The 21,674-nt window shown below is 39.6% G+C and overlaps 1 pseudogene; it reads right to left on the reverse strand.

The window, feature by feature from the left end:
• LOC123478752 (uncharacterized) overlaps nucleotides 1-20,984 on the reverse strand; it is a 62,214-nt pseudogene extending 41,230 nt beyond the window's left edge.
• Between the last annotated feature and the right edge of the window lie 690 nt (nucleotides 20,985-21,674).

Here is a 21,674-nt window from a genome sequence, read left to right on the forward strand (position 1 = left end):
AGAATGAAGGAAGAAATTCACATGATCATTTCAATTAATGCAGAAAAAGCACTCCACAAAATTTAACACTTTCATAATTTTTTAAAAACCTCAAAAAACAAGAAACAGAAGGAAACTACCTCAACATAATAAAAACCATATATGAAAAATCCACAGCAAATGTCATACATAATGTTGAAACACTGAAAGGTCTTTCTCTAAGATGAGGAACAAGACAATGATACTCACTTTTACCGCCTCTATTCAACATAGTACTGAAAGTTCTAGCCTGAGCAATTAAGCAAGAAAAAATATATAAGACATCCAAACTGGAAAGAAACTATTAAAATTATCTGTTTGGAGATTATCTGATCTTATATATAGAAATCCTAAAGATTCACAAAAAAATCATTCGAGCTAATAAATGAATTCAGCAAAGTAGCAGGATACTACTACACAAAACTCAGTTGCATTTCTATACACTAACAATAAATAATCTAAAGAGAAAATGACAAAAGCAATTCAATTTACAATAGCATCAAAAGAGTAAAATACTTAGGAATTAACCTACCCAAGGGAGTGATAGACTTGTACTATGAACATCAGAAGACATAGCTGAAAAAAATTAAAGCTGACATAAATAAATACAAGCACATCTTATGTTCATGGATTGAAAGGAAATATTGTTGATATCAGTACTACCCAAAGCAATCTATAGATTTACTGTAGTCCCTCTCCACACCTCAATGACATTTTTTGCAGAAATAAAAAATGAACCTATGCCAAAATTCATAAAGAATCTTAAGGTGTCCTTGATAGCCAAAACAATTTTAGGAAAAAATAAGCTGGAAGATTCATACTTCCATATTTCAAAGCTTACTACAAAGCTAAAGTAATCAAAACAGTGTGGTACTGGTATAAAGACAAACATAGAAGCCAAAGGAATGGAATAGACAGCCTGGAAATAAACCCTCACCTATATGGTCAAATAATTTTGATAAGTGTGTCAAGACTATCCATGGAGAAACAACAGTTTTTTCAACAAACAGTGCTGAGAAAACTGGATATCCACATGCAAAAGAATAAACTTGGACCGGTGCAGAGCACTGTATGCAAAAAATTGATGCAAAATGAATCAAAGATCTAAATATAAGATCTAAAACTATAAAACTCTCAGAAAAAAACACAGAGCAAAAGCTTCACAACACAGGATTTGGCCATGACTTACTGGATATGACACCAAAGGTACAGGCAATGACAATAACAACAAAAATAGGCAAATTACACTTCATGAAAAACAAACAACCTGATTAAAAAATGAGCAAAGGACTTGAATAGATATTTCTACCAAGAAGATATATGGCCGATAAATACATGAAAATATGCTCAATACCACTAGTCATTAGAGAAATACAAATCAAAACTACAGTGAGATACCAACTTTTATCTGTTAGAATGGTTCTTATTAAAAAAACAAAACAAAACAAAACAGAAAATAAGCTTTAGGAAGAATGTGAAGAAATTGGAACCCTTATACACTGTTGATGGGAAAGTAAAATGGGACAACCCCTATGGAAAACAATATGGTGGTTCCTCAAAAAAATAAAAATTGAATTAGCATATGATCTACTACTGGACATATATCCAGAAGAATTGAAAGCAGGGTCTTGAAGAGATATCTTTACAAGGAGTATAACTCATCTACTAATTACTATTTTAAATAGAATACAAATATATAAATAAGTAAAAGTAGAGGAAGCTGTTCTGAATGAAGAGCATGGCCAAATCTCCACTTACCCAGAATCCCACTACCTGCCTGTAGCAGCAACTAAACTTTTTTCCCAGCTTTGGTGGTATGATTGACAAATACAACCTTAAGTCTTTGGTAGAATAATTTTTTAAAGAATTTATTTATTTATTTTTAAAGAAAAGGGAAGAAAAGGAGAAAGAGAGGGAGAGAAACATTGATGTGTAAGAGACACAACAACTGGTTGCCTCCTGCAATCCCCCTACTGGGTACCTGGCCCGAAACCCAGGCATGTGCTCTGACTGGGAATTGAAGTGACAACCCTTTGGTTCATAGTCTGGCACTCAATCTACTGAGCCACACCAGCCAGGGCCTTTTGTGGACTAATTTGAAGTCCATTGCTTGAAGCCATCACCCTTCTCTCAACTGATGAAGAGGTCTCAGACTCATTCACATTCTGATCCAAATCACTTTCGCTGATCCATTTTGTACTCTGTCTACGCCATTATTCATTTACAAGTATCCAAGACTTCACAAAAAAGTCTGGTTGTCCATAAACTCCCTGAAATTGGAATATAGTATGAATATGTACGTGTTTAATTTTTATAGGGAAATTGATCCATTACCAAAAAAGTGTTGTGCCTGTTTCCAGCTCATATCACATCAAATCATATCATGGTTTGAATTCATACCTCAAACTTATACTCAGGGCCAATTTTCCTGTTTTTCTTTTGCTTTCCTCTTGACTATTATTCAAATCTTTTATAAATACCTCACTCAGTCTAGCTCAGTCTCTGGAACTTTATATCACAGTGTGGATGATGACCCTGTCTGATTCCAGCCTTGGTAGCTAGACCCAAGTACAACCCATACTGTCTTTGTTTTCTGTAATACACTTTACAGTATTCCACAGCTCAAAGCTTAAATGTATAGATGTATGTGTGTATGTGCCCATGAAAACAAATATAATTTAAACCTTCACAGCTTTATTGCCTGTATCCCTCAGAGTAAATAGGCCCACAACTTCATTTGGTTCCATATAGTGCTAGTTTGTTTTTCAGCCAAACACTTATTCACACCTTCATGTTTATATCAGTATATACAACCTTCAATAACTTATTCAACTTTTATGAATTTTCTTCTAATTATTTCACTAAAGTGATAGATTTAAACATTGATGTCTGAAGCACTTGCCATTATCTTAGGTTAATTAGTTCATTTATAGCCCAGCACTAATGTTTATTAGCAAAATCAAGTTTCAAGTTGGGAAACCAACACTCTTCTTACAGAAGGCCAGAGGCTGAATTTCACAACAAGCGTTTTCACAACTGTGTGCACTGGAAGACAAGTCCAGTAGGAGAATGTAATGAGTAAAGCAAATTCATCAAGTCTATTAGAAAAATAAATTTGCATTCTACTTTGTAGGGGGAAAGAAGTGCCATCCAGTTTTTGAAAGAAAAAAATCAGATGGCATTTGATGCCTAGACTGTTTTTCTTCAGCTTATTTTAACTCCAATAATCTATATTCTTATTAAAATTTTATTAAAGCTATGTTTCTTGCCTATTGCTTAGCAAGACTAGTGAGTGAGAGCCCAAGCTGGTATAGCTCAGTGGATTGAGCACAGGCTGTGAACCAAAGGGTTACCGGTTCAATTCCCAGTCAGGGCACATGCCTGGGTTGTGGGCCAGGTCCCCAGGGGGGCCATGTGAAAGGCAACCACACACTGATGTTTCTCTCCTTCTCTTTCTCCCTCCCTTCTTCTCTCTCTAAAAATAAAATATTTTTTCAAAAGACTAGTTAGAGATAAAGATAAAATTAATTTTTGTAGGTTGCCCCTCACTACATTTTGGACACATCTTGGCATCCAGACTGACAACCTGGTGAAAGACAGGAACATGCCAGGGAGCCTTTATTTATACTTACCTGTTTAAGGGTAGAGGAGGAATGTGTAATGGCATTACATGATTACTTTTTAAAACTTAATTTCTCAAAAGAATAATCCAGTAATTTTATCTCATAGCTTTTCTTACTATCATCTCTCACCATTTACACATTTACAAGATGGAATTGATACTGTCAGGAATTGTGTTAAGTCCTAGCTTAAGGAAAATCAGTTTGAAGTGCTATACATTGCATTTAACTTCATATATATCTCACCTGAAAATATTTATCTAAAGGTTTTTCATCCTTAGTAAGTTTCTTCTTTAAAATGTTATTTTTGACAATTATGATCTAGGATAATAATTACTAAAATTTAGCTAGAAAAAGTAGTATTACTTTATTCTTTTTAAAAAATATTTTTAAAGATTTTTATTTCTTTATTTTTAGGGAGAGGAGAAGAGAGAAAGAGGGAGAGAAACATCAATGTGTGGTTGCCTCTCGTGTGCCCCCAACTGGGGACCTGGCCCGCAACCCAGGCATGTGCCCTGACTGGGAATTGAACTGGTGACCCTTCGGTTTGCAGGCTGGCAGTCAATCCACTGAGCCACACCAGCCAGGGATAATATTACCCTATTCTTAAGTATATGAAATACTATTAGAGTATGTTGGATCATTTCTACTTATATAAACTCATAACAAAATTATTGCAATGTAGAACAGCCTAAGCATTGAAAGCATAAGAAACAATATATAACAATTATAAAAGCAGGAAATTTTCAACTTACTAAATTATTTTCTAGATGGCTGTGAGATTTTTACTTTAAAGCAAAATGACTACTTCATACAATGCTATAAAATGACATTATTTTATTCATAGGCCAAACACAAATACATTTTCTTGAAGATGTATGGTTCGCTTTCTTTGCTCCCTTTGTTCCTGTCCTCTTTCCTTTATTTTAGTTTTTGTTTTGCTTGTTTGTTTCCGAAAGTGGTACAATGTAAGTATTATTTTTGTCAAATAAGGTTAAGCTTTTTTTCTAATCCACATAAGAGGGAATGTAAAAGAGCTCCTGAAGTAAATGAATAACAGAAGGAAAAACAAACCTGATTTTAAAAGATGTTCAGAACTTTCACAAAGAAAAGCCTAGCCCCAGATGGCTTTAGTGACTAATTCTATCAGATGTTTAAAGAATAAACACCAATTTTTCACAAACTCTTCCAAAGAAATAGAAGAAAGAACATATCCCAATTCATTCTATGAAGCCAGCACCACTTTTATACTCCAACCAAACAAAGACATCTCAAGAAAACTATAGACCAGTAACTTATGGATATAGTTGCAAAAACCTGAAGCAAAACAAAAATACCAGCAAACTGAGTCCAGGGATATGTAAACAGGCTTATATACCATGACCAAATGGGACGTATCCCAGGAACACAAGGTTGGCTTAACATTTAAATATCAATTAGTGTAATACACCATATCAATAGAATGAAGTTCAAATACTACACGATTATCTCAATAGACACAGACAAAGCATTTGAAAAACCCTACATTCTTCCATGACAGAAACACTTAACAAACTAAGAACAGAGGAAACATCCTAAACTTGATATTGGACATCTATTTTTAAAATCTCACAGCTAAAAAATCATACTTAATGGTGAAAGACTAAATGTTTCCCTCTAAAATCAGAAAAAAAGACGAGGATGTGTGATCTCACCATCCTATTCAACCTGGAGGCTCTAGCCAGGGCAATTAGTCAAAGAAAAGAAATAAGAAGCATCCAGATTGGAAAGAAAGAAGTAAAACTATCTTTATTTGCAGATTACATGATCTTAAGTAAATAGAAAATCCTGAGGGATGTAAAAAATATATATTAAATGTGCTAAACCATAATGAACTAATCAACTAAATCACCAAAGTTTCAGGGTATGAGATCAATATATAAAAATCAATTATATCCCTATAATTAGCAATGAACAATCTGAAAATTAACAGATTTCCATTTACAATATCATCAAAAAATACTCAGGAATAAATTTAACAAATCAGCACAAAACCTGTACTCTGAATACTATAAAACATTATGAAAAGAAATTTAAGAAGACCGAAATAAATAGAAAGACATCCCATGTTCATAGGTCAAAAGATACAGTATTCTTGCCATAGCCAATGTGGCTAAGTTGGTTGGAGAGTTGTCCTGTAACCGAATGGTGGTGGGTTCAATTCCTTGTCGGAGCACTTGCCTAGGTTGCAGGTTCAATCCCCAGTCAAGACGCAGACAGGAGGCAATCATTCAATGGTTCTCTCTCACATTGATGTTTTTCTCTCTAAAAGCAATGAAGAAATGTCCTCAGATGAGGATGAAAAAAAATGATACATTTTTCTTAATGGCAGCAATACTCCTCAAATCAATTTACAGATTCAATGTAACTCCTATCAAAATCCCACCTGATTTTTGTGCAGAAATTGGCAAACTGATGCTAAAAATCATACAGAAATTCAAGGGACCCAGAATGGTCATAAGAATTTCAAAAAAGAACAAAATTGGAGGACTCATGCTTTCTAACTTAAAACCTTCCATAAAGTTATAGTAATCAAGACTGTGTGGTGCTGGCATAGGATAAGCACAGAGAGCAATGGAATAGAATTCAGGGTTCATACATAAACCCTTATGTTTATGACCAATTGACCTTTTACAATCAATTCAATGGGAGGAAGACAGTCTTTTCAACAATGATGAACAACTGGCCATCCACATGCAAAAGGGTCAGATTGGATCCTACTTTACACTATATACAAAATCCAACTCAAAACAGATTAAAGACCTACATATAAGAGCTGAAACCATAAAACTCCTATTAGAAAATATAAGTGTAAATCTTCATCACTTGAATTAGGCAGTGGTTTTTTATATGACAACAAAGCACAAGCAACGATATAAAGAAGAGGTAAGTTGGATTTCATCAAAATTAAAATCTTTTGGGCCTCAAAGGATATCATCAAGAAAGTAAAAAGAAAACCCACAGAATGGGAGAAAGTATTTGCAAATTATATATCTCATGAGAAATTTGTACCCAGAATATATACCCTTAAAACTCAATACAGTTGTCCCCCTTTATCTGTGGTTTCATTTTCTGCAGTTTCAGTTTCCCACAGTTAACCTCAGTCCAAAAATATTAAATGGAAAATTCCAGAAACAAACAATTCGTAAGTTTTAAATTGCACACCATTCTGAGTAGAGTTGTGAAATCTCATGCTATCCTGGTCCATCCTGCCCAGGACATGAATCACCCCTTTGTCCAACATATGCACACTGTACATGTTACCCACCTGTTAGTCGATAAGTAGCTACCTTGATTATCAGATCAACTGTCAAGATATCACAGTGCTTGTGTTTAAGAAACCCTTATCTTACTTAACGATGGCCCTAAAGTACAAGAGCAGTGATGCTGGCAATTTGCACATACCACAGAGAAACAATAAAGTGCATGTATGTGTATGAAAAAACTAGGGTGTAGTGCTATTGGGTCTTAGGACATATCACACTTGGATAGAGACAGACAAGCTGTAAGAAAAAGACAAACTGAATTTTAAAATTGACAAAGGATCAGAACTGACCTTTCTCCAAAGGAGCTATACAAATGGCCAGTAAGCAAATGAAAAGATGCTCAACATTATTAGCCATCAAGGAAATGGAAGTCAAAAAGACAATGAAATATTATACCATTCTTTATTCACTAGGATTATTATAATAAAAAGATGGACAATAACAAGGAAAAGTAAGGATGTGAAGGAATTGGAACTCAAAAAATGTCTGAATTATGTCCTCCCTGCTGAATTATATACCCCATTTGCAGTGAAAATAATGTGTTTAAACATAAACCTTTTTTTACATGCAATAAGTAGTTATTATAGTTACAACTAAAGTTTATGTAAGATACTTCAACTAAAAATTTAAAAGGAAAAAATAAAATATTCAGATAACAAATATAAATGGATATAGTAGGAAACCTAATTCAGAAAAATAAAGATTAAGCTTGTAAAAAATGCTTACAACATATTAAAGTGAAATAAAACCTGAAATATACAACAGCAATTATGGCTCATATTTCCTACATACTTGTTATGGGGCCAGATATTTGTGTGTATATATACATATAAATGAAAATAAATTTCATTTAAACCTACTTATAAATAACCTATGAAGAAAGTACTATTATTATCTTCTCCATTTAATAGATGGAAAAATTGAGGCTCAGAAACTTGCCAGTTCACATAATTAATAAATATGTGGTATTAGACTTAAATTCAAGTTTCTCTGATTCAAAAGTTTGTTCCCGACCTACTACTTTAGGATTTAGCACTTTCAAAAGATGCCGTTTAAAACATCCCAAAACACCAAATAAATTTTTTAAAATAATTTTTCCTACATGTATCCTACAAGTATCTTTAGGCTCAACATCTGTTTTCTTATCAGAAATTAGTATGATTAAAATAAAAATTCATTAGTATATTATGCTTGAAAAAGATATTAATGCCCTTTCAAATCATAAACTTACACTTTGGCCTGCTTGGGAAATCCCGTAAGTAGCAGGCACTATTTAAATAGCCCTGATTTTAAACTGGTAAGAACAGATAGATACCACATTTGATCTTTGAAATAAAGAACAAACTGACAGTAACCAGAGAGGATCGGGGAGAGGGATAATGGGAGATAATAGGGGAAGGGCCATGAAGGAACATGTATAAAGGACACATGGACAAAGCCAAAGTGGGGTAGGTTCGAGGGTGGAAGGTGGGGATGGGGGGGTGGGGTGAGGTGAAAATCGAGACAACTGTACTTGAACAATAAAAAATAAATAAATAAATTGCCCTGATTTGCTACAACTTTCCTTAACATGTTTGACCCATGAAAAGTCAGAGCTGTTGTTTTAAAACAAATATAGTAAATACATTTCTAAATATATTTTCAAACATGAAATTAAGAAAAATGTACTGATACTATAAGAATAAATATTTCTAAAACTAGATGGCCTCACAAGCACTAATTTAAAATTTCATACACTTAAAATTAGGATTTACTTTTAAGTCCATCATTTATACAAATAGAAAACATTAAAATGTATACATTTTTGTAGCCCTTATTTTCTAACAAAGAAATATCATATACAAGTTGGCCACTGAACAGGCATCAATAATTTCATTCACTGGAAAGCTGTGGGTATTCCTAGATGTTTTTATCAAATGTGTATGTCAGTTTCTGCCTTCCATGTGTTGTCACTATAAATAAGATACTGTTACTGTACTAAGCTGTAGTTGTACCTTAAATGACATGAAATGTTTTGGAGCTACTTACTGGCTCTCTTTCAAACAGCCCCAATGTAGTTGAGCTTTCTGAGTTCTTCTACCTGCATTTTATAGTGTTTTCATATCCTCAAATGTTTTCAGGCTGTCAGATTAATTTCTCCTCTTTTCTGGACTGACTCAACTTTACCACCACCTGCTACTGTGAAAATATTTGTGGAAGAAAAATCACTATAATAGCCTTATCATAATTTTGTACAAAAATTTAATTGCCTCAGAGGGAGTCTTTGAAAGGTACAGAGCATGTGGCATCTACTTGAGCAAATCAGAAAACTCTTACTTTTGAGATACTAGTCATATTCTAAACAAAATTTGTAAAGAAATGACTATTAACTGGACTGTTCCTGTATTTATGTCTAGAGCAAAAGAGCACCCAGCACAGGATCTGGAACACAGTCACAGATTAAAGTATATGAATCTCATGTGTATGTATATGTGTATACGTAGATATGGGTTTTTTCCACATAGACTCAAAAGAGGACTGAAGGATGCACACCAAACTTAAACCTGTCTAGTAAGTAGAGTGTGAAGGGGACTGAGAATAAACAGAACTGTTACTTTTGCCTTACTTATGTATGAATTTTTTAGGTCATGCTTGAATTATTTATATGCATAATTTACATTCAGGTTTATGCATCCAGACAGTCAATGCAATAAAAGCACCACAAATCATCTTCACACTGGATGGGGAAGTCTGTCTTCTTGCCACTCGTGAGAGCTACACAGCACACTGACCACCTCTGAAGAGGACCCTAGCATATGCAGTGCAGTTGTGATCCAGACTGTGTTCCCTTTATGATGGGCTGGCTGCATTCCTGGACCTCACCAGTGAAACATTAAAAAAAATGAATCTGTGGTAGGTGAAGGCAATGGCCATAAAGGTCAGACAAGGCTATTCTTTTGTAGACCTCTGGTTATTTTTTAAAAAGAGATGGTTCAGCTCCAGCTATGTGGCTCACTTGGTTAGAGCATCAGCCTGTACACCAAAAGATTGCAGGTTCCATTCCTGGTCCAGGCACTTGGTTGCAGGTTTGATCCCCGGTTGGGGCACATACAAGAGACAACCAATCAATGTTTCTCTCTCTCTCTCTCCTTTCCTCTCTCTCTAAAATCAATGGAAATGTGCCCTTGGGTAAGGACTGAGAGAGATAGACAGACAGACAGACAGACAGAGAGATGGTTCACACATGTTTTCTCTCTTCCAGATAGCCTACAGCATAGCTTCTTTGATTCAGTTTTCACTTCTCTATCTATCTATTCTGGGCATCATTGTGTTGACAATGTAGAACTGTGTTAAATTTGAGTTGCACAAGTACAGTACATTCATGTTTTAAATTGGTACATGACCTTGGTCCTCCTTAGGCTTCTATCATCAGCCAATATTTTCACCATCATTCAACAAAAGAGTTTACAATGGATCACATAACTTGTTTCTGTATGACTATCTGAAGAACTCAGGCTGCTGAATGTTGCTGAGTTGGTTAAGTCTCTTGATGAGGTTTCTCATTAAAATGTTAAATTTAGCAAATAAGTGACTAAAATTGAGGCTATTTTCAATCATGCTTTATGCTGCTTTTAATATATAAATTAAGAAGGAAATCAACTTTCATACAACTGCTTTAGACTATCCATGAATTTCTCTGGATAGCCAACCTGGCAACTGCCAAGACTTACTGATGAACTATTAAAACACTACAAGCTGCTATGAACACTGGAGTGCACAGGTTCTTTTGCACTGGTGTTTCAGGATTCTTAGGGTATAATTGCAGCAGTGGAATTGCTGGGTCAAAAGGCAGTTCCATTTTTAGTTTTTGAGGAAATTCCATACTGTTTCCCACAGTGGCTGTACCAGTCTGCATTTCCACCAACAGTGCACTAGGGTTCCCTTTTCTCCACAACCTTGCCAGCACTTGTTGTTGATTTGTTTATGATGGTCATTTTGACAAGTGTGATGTGGTATCTCATTATTGTTTTAAATTGCATCTCTCTGATGGCTAGTGATACTGAGCATCCTTTTATATATCTCTGGGCCCTCTGTATGTCCTCCTTGGAAAAGTGTCTGTTCAGGTTCTTTGCCCATTTTTATATTGGATTATTTGTCTTCCTGGTGTGGAGTCGTGTGAGTTCTTCATATATTTTGGAGCTCAAACCCAATGATACCTCATCGAGGTATCATTGGCAAATATATTTTCCCATATGGTTGGTTCCCTTTTCATTTTGCTGATGTTTTCTTTAGCTGTGCAGAAGCTTTTTAATTTGATGAAGTCCCACTTGTTTATTCTTTCCTTTATGTCTCTTGCTCTAGGGGACATATCAGTGAAAATATTGCTGCATGGAATATCTGAATTTTTCCTGGCTATGTTCTCCTCTAGGACTTTTATTTAAGTCTTTTATTCATTTTGAGTTTATTTTTGTGTATGGTATCAGTTGGTGGTCAAGTTTCTTTTTCTTTTTTCTTTTTTGCATGTACCTGTCCATATCTCCCAACACCATTTGTTGAAGAGGCTATTTTTACTCCCGCCCCCTTTGTTGAATATTAATTGACCATAGAAACTTGGGTTTATTTCTGGGCTCTCTATTCTGTTGCATTGATCTATGTGTCTGTTCTTATGCCAGTACCAGACTGTTTTGATTACAATGGCCTTGTAATATAGTTTGATATCAGGTACTGTGATCCCTCCTACTTTGCTCTTCTTTCTCAAAATTGCTATGGCTATTTGGGGTCATTTATCTTTCCATATAAATTTTTGAAATGTTTGTTCTATATCTGTGAACAATACAAATACATCATTGGTATTAGCCAAGTGCTGGAAACAGCTTAAGTGCCCATCAGTAAATAAGTGGATCAAAAAACAGTGGTACATTTACACAATGGAATTCTACACAGCAGAAAGAAGGAAGGACTCCTACCCTTCACAACAGCACTGACGGAACTGGAGAGCATTATGCTAAGTGAAATAACCCAGGCGATGAAAGACAAATACCTAGGATCTCACCTATAAGTGGAACCAATCAACAAAACAAACAAGCAAGCAAAATAGAACCAAAGGCATGAAAATAAAGAACAAACTGACAGTAACCAGAGTGGAGGAGGAAGAGGGACAATGGGGTAAAGAAGGGGAAGGGTCAAGACAAGGAACATGTATAAAGGACTTATGGACGAAGACAAGTGGTGGGGAAGGATTGAATGTGGGACGTGGGGGTGGGGCAGGGGACAGTAATGGGGGAAAATGGGGACTACTCTATTTGAACAACAATCAATTAAAAAAAAACAAAAACCACTACAAGCTAATACTACTCACTATAAACACATACTGGGAAGATCTTTGGTATACAGAAGAAATGAGCTCTGAGTCCTAGATACTAGTCCTAGTTCTTCCACCAATCAGTTTCCTCATCTATTGTACAAAATGTGAGATTTGAGCTAGATGTCCTATAAATCCTTTTTAGTCCTAACACTCCAATATTTAATATGTTAAATTTTTTCTGCCAAATAGAAACCAGTAAAACATTAGTATTTTTTTGCAGAATCCAGAGTATGTCATAAACAGCATCTTATTAATATTCATAGTAACAAAAATATTCTCTTTATATGTAATATTTGAGTCATAAACTGGGACAGCAGCTTGGAAGAGTTCACAAAACTGGCCTAATGAGAACAATGACTAATTTTTTACTCTGGTTGCAGTATTCTATTCCACTATACTATCTTTGTTTTACTTTTGTTATACTCAGAAAGCAATATTTTAAAAAAGATTTTATTTATAATTTTTAGAGAAAAGGAAAGGGGGGAACAAGAGAGGGAGAGAAACATTAATGTTCACACATCAATCAGTTGCCTTCTGCATGCCCCCAACTGGGTACCCAGCCCACAATCCAGGCATGTACTGGGAATTGAACCCATGACCCTTTGGTACACAGGATGGTGCCCAACCCATAGAGCCACACCAGCCAGGGTAGAAAGCAGTATATTTTAAACCATCTCACCCCCGATGAGCCAATTTGCTGTTCAATGTACTCAAAGCTCATCTGTTCATTTCTTACTGCTGGAAATCTCCACAGAATTCTCTTCTCCCTTTGATTCTATCATCAGAAAAATTACCAACCATACTGTCAATCTGTTTCCAATGGGCATGCCTTAAGGTTCCAGATGCAGTATTTGTCTCATTTTTTAAACATATTTTCTATTAATTCCTATATAAATTTCTACTCCATACAGAATATCTGTTACTATCATCTCTACGCTTATACAGACCCAATTCCTCTAAGTACCAACTGGTTGAGAAGAACACCAGAGATTCTTTGTATCATTTCTAGGACAGTTTTGGACCTTCCTCTCTCTGTGGTCTTTCTTGCATTCCCTTTTGGACTCCCAACCTCTGGATCTTTGAAATCAATGAATAAAATTGGTTTCCCATGTTCTCCAAAGACTTGGCTGGAATGCCCTTTCTGCATTTCCCCACTCCTGGCTTCCCTGAGCAAAACATCCTGCCCTCATTGTGGTTTCCAAGACCTAAGCCCTATCTCTAACCTGTCTGACCAGAACCTCAACCAAGTGCACTTGCTCAAATTTTCAGATTTGTCCTTAAAACCAGCAGACACACAGACATATGTACTGTTAATTCTACACGTACAAGTCAGAGGCTATACTCTACTCCCTGTATCCAGGAAAGAGGGGAAGGGGTGTAACTTCTAACCTCCAATCAGTTCAGCCAATAGCAAAGGTGAGGGAGGTGCTATCACCTACTACCAGCCATATCACAGTCTTTTTGAGACTGTACCTATCCCTGATGAGAATTCAGAAAAAAATGGAGAAACTTCACAGTTTCCTATGCATGTAAAAACTGCCATTTCCTATGTATGTAAAAACTGCCATGGATACTCAGGAGTCCATGACTCTCACATGTCAAAGGGCTAAAATAATCAGTCAGTATACTTTTGTAGCCACTCACTTTGTTAAAACACTTAAATTATTCTGTACCACTTGGCGCCCTGAGCTCCCTCCTATTTCACAGCCCAACCACTTCTTCAGGACCCACACAGTCCCATCAACTAATGGATCAATGGCTGGTACCCCAAAAGGTCCATCAGTTTCCTCTCTAGCACAGTAACAGCCTCAATTCTGACCAGTCGGTGGCCATGCAGTCAATGCCCCAAACATCATGCCTCCTGGACATCACCATTGGCTCCCTTCAGGGATGCCCCCCCCAAGCTAGTCTGTGCTTTTCCCTTTTTTCCCCCCCACTTTTCCCACTGGCCCTGGGAAACACAAGTGAATCTTGACAAGGAATAGAACTGACGCTTGCCACCACAGTATTCAGCCTCCCAGCTCCTGTTCCTTCATGTCCTCTCTGGAAGAGCTGGCCTGGAATACAGATGGGAAATGAGATGCCAGTGGTAGTATCACTGGCACCCCAGCAGGTAAAGTCTGGTGCCCATTTAAGCCCTGACCAAAGGCTTTGACTACTCACCAATGATTCCACCAGAGCTGCCTGCATTTGTGGGATCTGCAGCTTCCCCAGGATTTTGGCCTAGACAGCCAGAGAGAGAGAGATACAAAAAGGCACATACAACCAAAGCTACCTCTGGTTTTTGACCAGCCTCCTGATATATCTGAGACTCAGCCCTGGTGAAGAAGATAATTGTTGATTGTGCCAAAAGGTGGGTCATTAGCTGATATGCCCTCAAATTCCAAATTAATATTTCATATTCAAGAGCCATCTTGCAATGACCCTTCACTCAGAGTATATAAGAACTCTTGAATTTCTCAGCTATCGTAAGAATATTGGCTCTCATAGTGTCTTCTCACTATTTTTGTCCAAGACTTGACAGGTCAGCTCACAGTAACGTAGGTAGGGTTAGGTAGGAGTGTGGTAATAAGGCCATACAAATGGAAGTGGACTCTTGCTACTGATAGACAAACAAGGCTTTTTCTAATCAAGAAAAAGGGAAGTTTAATCAAATAACATACTTGGGGACCTCACATCCCTGATAGATGGGTGCAGTTCAGTTCCTCCAGAATACAGAGAGGAACATGACATGAGTTCATGAGAACCCCATCTTCCCTTGATAAATGCTGGTGCTTTTAGTAGGGGAATAAAAACAAAGGGAAACAAGGAACACTGGTTCTTGTGTTCCTTGAACACAAGACAAACACCAGGACACCAGGACAAAGGTGGCCTTATGCACTAATATTTAGGGGGCTAATCATTTCAGACAGGCCCCCATGCTCAAAACTTTTTTGTTTTTTATAGCCTATGCATTGGACAGCTAAAATAAACCCTGTTACATGATCTAGAAAACCAGGCAAAAACAACCAGGTCATTCTATCCTGAGAGATGTTCTGTCTCAAGTCCTTTGTAACATGCCGGTCACCATTGAAACTCAAATAATCAAATTTGATCAACCAAGAGACGGTTAAACATAAGCTACACTTGACCAAGGTCAGAGCCACCTTGGAGTGGCTCCCAAAGAACAGAATGCTGGGGGAGATGGAGGAGATGCTATCAGAATAGCCAGGTGCCCTTGTCAGTACAGTAAGCCCCAACATGCTTTACGACTCCATCAAACCACTGATGGATAGGCTGCCTCAGGCCACTCTAGGTATTCAATGAATTTGACAAAATATTTGGTGGCCCTCCAACTAACTGGAAAGATAGCCAAAGATATTTCTATCACTATCCTTGCTGTCAATACGCCCCATTCTAAACAGTGCTACTCAAAGTGTTAGCTTGCGGCTGCCAGTCCCACAGTTTGCTGCTGGTCCACAACAGCGGAAGTAAGATAACTGAGGGTAAGTTTTTAAAAACTTTTACAGTAATCTGGCACAATAATTTTTATGCTGAATTTAATGATAAAATATTTAACTTTAAAAATTTTTTCCAGTAATTCACTTTTTTATACTTCACCAAAGCATCAGACTGTGATGGAATGAAAAATTTTTTAAACTTTTCTTTCACCAGAAACAAACTGAAAAATGCCTATCAAAAACAAATATGACTATGATTCATTTCTGCTAACTCTTTGGTGATCTCCTGTATCTGCAAGACAAAGTCACAGTTCATCATTGTGTATTGATGAATTGTGTATCATTGTGAATACACACATCGACATTGTGTATTCAGGCTCCTTGATCTGGACTTGACTTCTCCTTTAGAGCAGCTTCCCAACCAGTGTGCTTGGCAGTGCCTCAAATGGGTAACAGGTAAGACCATTGAATGGAGCCTGTGACCGGTGGAGTTCCTGAGCCACGGGGCCATTTTACAGAACAAAATTCAACCAAGTACCTTTGAATATCTAATTGGTTTTACTAAGTGTTTCATGAATCAGGCTGCACTGCCTCTAGCAGCCAGAAGGGCACTCTGATGAATTTTGCAAAATGGAAGGTTCCCATAAACCTAAAGTGGGTGGGACTGGGAAATTAGAAGAGTGGATTATGGATTATTTCAGGCAAGGTCACCTTCCCTTAGGGGATAGCAGGGGATTTCATGAGGCAGATGACCTAGTACTGACCAGGGAATTCCAGACTCATCGTTTAAAATTCCACTCCTGGGAAGGGCTGAAACTGCAACCAGGTTAGGTATTGGGTCTTGGTGGGGCTTAGCATAGTGACTCCATTCTGGGCCTGTTGTTTCTTCTTAGATGAGCAGCCTAGTCCATCTAATCCAGTTAATTCTACACATTTTGTTTTCTGTGTCAAAATATGGCAACGGTTGAGAAGCACTGATGCCTGAAGCTATCTCCCACTATATATACACAAAATTTTGTTTCAACAACAGTGAAAAGCCTGCTTTCCCACCAATACCTTAACATGTATTTCCTACCCAGATATTTCCCCTGAACTCTAAGCCCACTACATATTCAACATCTCCATTTGCATATCTAGAAGGCATCTCACACTTAACATGTCCAAAACTAAACACTTTTTTCTCTTTCCAAATATTATCCTCCTACAATACATTATATCTTAGCAACTTCATGTTTCCCTCTCATACCCACAGATCAGCAAATCCTGTCAGCTCTGGCTTCAGCCAACTCTCATCACCTCCACTTTCATCCCCTGGTTGAAGTCACAATCATCTCTCACTTGGATTATTGCAAGAAACATCTAACTAGTTCCTGCTTCTACTATTGCCTCTCTAAACTGATTCTTAAGACAGCAGCCAGAATTGACTGGCGCAACTTAAAACACAAGTTAGATCATATCATCCTTTGCTCAGAACTTGCCAGTAGCTTACCTTCTCAAGAAGAATAATTATTCCTTCAATAATTTCTAAGGCCTCTATTATCCAGTTCCCTTGTCCTCTTTGGCTCTCTCTCCTAGTTTGCTCTTTGCCCACTTGGCTCCAGACAAGCCGACCTCCTGCTATTCCTTCCCCATACCAAGCACAGGACTACCTCATCAGGGCTCCCACTTGCAGGACTCTGTCTGGACTGCTCTTCAATCACTATTCTCTTTGTTAATTCACTCTCTCACTTTCTCCAAGTCTCTGCTCAAATATTACCTTATCACGTAGGCCTTTACAGATCACTCCAGGTAGTGGCACCCAGTCCCCAAGCCCCACTGTCCTGCCTCATTTACACTGCTTCAACTTTCTCCACAGCACTTGTCAACTGACCTCCTTGACCCTTGTTTTATAGGTTTAGGGTCTGCTTCCATACACCGACTACAGGAGGGTAGAGGCTTTGTGTAGTTGGTGCACTGCTGTATCTCTATCACCTGGAACAGTGGTATATCGTAGGTGCTCATGAAATATTGTTGGGTTAGTTGGGTGAATAAATACGTATGTGAGTGAATGCATTACTGTCTCCTGCCTCTGAGCCTTTGTCTACAGGCCCTATTCTCATACTCTCCATTGCTAAATCCCATTTTCAGGCAAGACTTAAGCATCAACTCCTCCAGCAAGCCTTCACTGAACCTCGTCCTCCATGTTTTACTGACCACTAATCCAGTAATTGAACAATGGAAACATTTTACTACCTCTTCTCTCTGCTGGTTCACATCTCTCAACCATAGTCTTCCAATCAGGAAATACCATTCCACCTCTAGTACCTACAAGCTCCCACCGGATGTCCCTTCTGCCCCAAGAATGTCTACCACATATCCTCATAGATTGTCCCAAAAATCAGTACTTGCCTGATGTACGTGGGACAACACAAAGCGTTCTCATATGGACTAGGCAGAATCTTGGTTGTTTTCCATACTTTCCATGTTTTTATGACTGCCAAATGCTGGAAGGTTTCCACCTGAGCCTGTTCAAAGTCAATCACAATGCATACCCAACAGGAATTTCACACCATACTTGGCCTATGAAAATGCTAGTCCTCCATTCTATAAATTGGCCAAGCTCTGACAAGCTGAGATAAAGACACAGTAAATTGCAAATATTTTCCCAAGCTCATTCCCTATCTCCCACCCCAACCATGACCAGCCTCCACCCCACATCTTCCAAGGACAAACAATATAAAACCCTTGTTCAAGGTAAGGAAGGCAGACAGGAAGCTTCTAGTTCAATAGTCTACCCTAAAATCAGTCTATATCCCACCCCTCCACACACACCAGGAGATGATACAGCTAACATCCAGTAAAGCATGAGCATTTCAACACCACTCTATCACCTGGAATTATCCCTGTATGTACCCAACCTTACTCAGTTCCCAGCTATATTTTTTTATCCTATTTTTTTTTTTATCCTCAACCAAGGTCATGCTAATTGATTTTTTTTTTTTTTGGCTGTTCAGTTAGAGTTTTTATATAATTATATTGATTATGCTATTACAGTTGTCCCAATTTACCCCATTTGCCCCCCTCTACCCAGCACCCCCAATCTCCTCAGGACAATCCCCACACCTTTGTTCTGTCCATAGGTCACGGGTTTAATTAAGTTCCTTGGCCACTCGATTCCCTATCCTGCACTTTACATCCACATGGCTATTCTGTAACTAGCTATTTGTACTTCTTTTTTCTTATAAAGATTTTATTTATTTTTAGACAGAGGGGAGGGAAATAAGAGGAAATGAAACATCAATGTGTGGTTGCCTCTCACGCACCCCCTACTAGGGACCTGGCCTGCAACACAGGCATGTGCCCTGACTGCCAAAGCTTTGGTTCGCAGGCTGGTGCTCAATCCACTGAGCCACACCAGCCATGGCTTGTACTTCTTAATACCCTCATCTCTTTATTCCCCAAATCCCCCTTCCATCTTGCAACCATCAAAATGCTGTCCATATCCATGATTCTATCTCTTTTTCTTTGCTTAGTATGTTTTTTAGATTCAATTTTTGGTAGATATGTATTTATCACCATTTTATGATTCATACTTTAGATCTTCTTTTCTTAAATAAGTACCTTTAACATTTCATAACATAATGGTTTGGAGCCAAGGCACCCCAGTTGGGGCCGAGGACGTACTGCATCAAGGGACAGTGAGGTCCACACCCAGGGCCCTGAGCCAGCTGCAAGAAGCAGACCCTGACTTGATGCCAAGCCCATGGGACCCCTGATTTTGCCCTGGGTTCTATTGCTGCAGCTCATCTGTGGCCTGGATGGAGTCGCCTGAGCAAACAGAGGAAGGGGAAAGGAGAGAGCACTGCTGTGCCAGGAAGTCTGCTGAATAAACAGAACTGTTCCAGACTGAACAGCTCTCTGTCTTCCCTCTTACCTCAGCAGGATGCCCAGAGCAAAAATACTCAAGCAGGGCCAGGCTCTCTGTCCCAGGCAGGGCTTCCATTCTGGGATGTGCCTGCTGGCACAGAAGCAGAAGCAAGAAAGGACATGTTAAGGAGTCACTGACGGTTCTCCATTACACATGCACTCACTACTTAGGAAGATCTGACAGCTCGGTCCTTGTTTGGGAGGTGGGCTTCTAGGCCGGCTGAGGGGCATCAGGGAGACAACAGCTCCCCCCTCTCTCCTCTTCCACAGCTGCCGGTGCCGGGAGTATGTCTCAGCAGAACAGCTCTGTGATGCCCAGTGCCTGGCCAGGGCCCCCCAGCTCTCCTTGGCCTGGGGCCCCCACAGAGAGCTAATCCTCAGCATGAAGGGCGAGGCAGGGGACAGCACCCAGAGGGTGAGCCCAGCTCACAGAAGGGCTGGCTGGGAGGGCAGCCTCTGCTTGCTGAGGATGGGGGAGATAGAGCCCCCGAGCACCAAGTCTAAAGAAACCAAGCACCAGAAGGGGAGGCCCTGCTTGTCTCTGCCTAGTAGGCTGCTATCTGTGCGGATTTCCATTTTGTGGGCTGGAGGAAGGGCAGGAAGGAAGATGGAAGGCATTTCTTATGTCAATGTTAACCATCCAGTTTGATCCAGAAGTGACCTTAGAAAGCACCAGCTTTACTTTACAGAAGTGGGGCTGAGGCCCAGGGGTATGAAATCACTCACCACGGTTACAGAAATGGTGAGCCGCTAGTCCCAGCCCAGACCTCTGGCCACAGGACAGGACCATCTCTGGGTACCTCGGTATTGGCTGTGGCTCTCTTCAGGGCCTTGAAGTTTTGTTGAGGTGGGAGGGGCAGAGGACCAGGGCCTGTTTGTCAGCTCACCCTGTGTGCCTGTCTGCCAGAAGGCTCTGGGTGGCTGTGTCTGCTTGCTACTGGAAGGGTGGGGACTGCACAGCAGATTAAAGCTGGTAGGGGATGTTGCTAAGTTGTTCTGCTAAGTAGGATGTTTGCAATTTGAGAAAAGAGGGGCAAATGATGACCCAGTTCAGGGGCCTGAGCTGAGTCGGGGGTGTTTTCTGAAGATGAGGAGGAGCCCAGGGTGCAGGAGGCCACCTGGACAGGTTTTAGTGAGGAAGGAAATAGGTCCAGAGGGAGACTGACCAGGGCTATGCTGAGGAATCAGTCTGGATTTCTGTCTGTGCATCCCTGCAGCCTCACTGCCCCTCCTCCCCTTCCTGAGCACATAACGTTGTGCTGTGTGTTCTCAGGAAGTAGCACGCACTCTGGGCCCAGACCAGTTCTTCCACGGGAATGCCCGGGTCCATCTGGTCCAGTGTGGTCCCCATGGCATCGTCGGCTTTGTCATCTCCAGAGAGGACATGCTTGGCTCCTTCCTCGGTAAGGGAAGCTCCCAGCAGTCAGACTGCATGCAGCCCAGACTTTCCCAGAGAGGGTGAGATGGGTGAGGGGCATGGCTGCACTCTTCCTGGAAGGGCTTGGGATGGGGTGCTTTGGGGGAAAACCTCTAGCTCTGCCTCAGGAGATGAGCACCTGGCAAGTCTCAGAAGGGCCATGTGAGAAGGCAGTCCTAAGAGCAAGGGCCGAGGAAGGGCTGGCACTGCTCCTAAAAGGGAAGGAAGGCAGGATGCAATCAATATGTGGGTGTAGTGCCCCCAGATAGGCCCAGGTCCTCCAGCTCTCCTTCCCCAAACTCTCTAGGACCACCTGTGTCCAGCCCCCAGCTCCAAAGACGTCATGGGACTGCAGGCCCAGAGCGCCCACTCTCCCAGGACTCCAATGTTCATCCCCAGATTCCAAACCCGGTGATCTGCCTGGTAGAGGGGGACGTGATTCTTTTCCAGCTTCTTATTCTTCCCCACAGTGAGTCTGCCCATTGGGCCCTACTTCCTGTACAGGCTCTCACCCACCCCTTGCCCGGCTGTCCAGTCAGGTCACATACAGTCCCAAGCCTGTGCTCTCCACCTCATGGGTCACTTCCTTTGGGCCTCAATTTCACATTCCGTGGAGCACACGCT

Source organism: Desmodus rotundus, chromosome 3, assembly GCF_022682495.2.
Source record: "Desmodus rotundus isolate HL8 chromosome 3, HLdesRot8A.1, whole genome shotgun sequence".
In the NCBI taxonomy this organism is placed as follows: domain Eukaryota; kingdom Metazoa; phylum Chordata; class Mammalia; order Chiroptera; family Phyllostomidae; genus Desmodus; species Desmodus rotundus.